Source organism: Culex pipiens, chromosome 2 (genome assembly GCF_016801865.2).
Source record: "Culex pipiens pallens isolate TS chromosome 2, TS_CPP_V2, whole genome shotgun sequence".
NCBI classification, from domain to species: Eukaryota; Metazoa; Arthropoda; class Insecta; order Diptera; family Culicidae; genus Culex; species Culex pipiens.
In genome coordinates this window covers 47,920,894-47,921,951 of record NC_068938.1, presented here as the reverse complement: position 1 = coordinate 47,921,951, position 1,058 = coordinate 47,920,894, and positions in this window count along the sequence as shown.

Below are 1,058 nucleotides of genomic sequence, written 5' to 3'. Positions count from 1 at the left end.
GTCAGGATGCGTTTGTCGCACGTACAAGCTAGACTACCGTAAACATTTGTAATTATAACTCGGGACTCCAGCAACCAACTTCAACCAAACTTTGGGACAATGCACAGAATGGTCAGCCAAACAAAACGTGTTTGTTATTGTTTACATTGCGTGCCCTCGTTTTTGTATATTCAAGGTCAAACATTAAAACGCGTTTTTCTCGGAACGTCGAAATGGCGGGTGCGACAAGATAGCACGACGACGTCGATTTGTCGTGATTTTTACTTGTATAGACGTTTTTCAACGATATTTAGGTCAAACCCATGAAAGGATAGAATTTTGGTGACAAAGAATTTTTTGTAGTTCTCAAAATTTCGATAAAACCTACTTATCTTCAAAAGAAGTAGCAAAAAAGGAGAAAAATAGGTCTGGGTTGTTGATGTTGATATGTTGTCCCATATCTTAGTTTTTAATGAAACTATCTTTTTTCAAACAATTAGAAGAGTCGTACCGCCCCTTCGCCATCAAATATTGAAAAATGAAACTCAAGCTTGTGATCAGGTACTAAAACTACCCCATAAAGCAAAATTTCATAGCAATCGATGAGAGGTCAGGGCAACTTTTTCCGATATTGTGTGAGTTGGTAGGGAATGATGTTTTTTTTTTGCATTTTTAGGCATATCAAACTGAAATCTGATGTCATGCAACCCACCAGATATCACTGACCGGAGTAAATCGCATGTCTTACCATGTATACTTTGCAAGGCATATACACTTCCAATGAAACCCAGCTCACACATTCCGGAATGACAAGTATGCTTCTGTTGGTTTGCTTCAGCTGGGTCTGTTAACCGCTTGAATCCCGCCTGCCTGCCATTCCAGGAGACGGTCGTAGAAAAACCTCCACCGCTCGTAAAAGTATCAATTGAACCGTTAGATTACCATTTCAACGGCTTGCAGCACTCAACCAGCTGTGCTGTGGACTTTCAAGACATTGACAAGAAGTCTTCAAGAGATTTTCGCGCGTGCGCGCGCTCACGTAAAAACCTCTCAAGAACTTGAACGAAAGTGACCCTCTA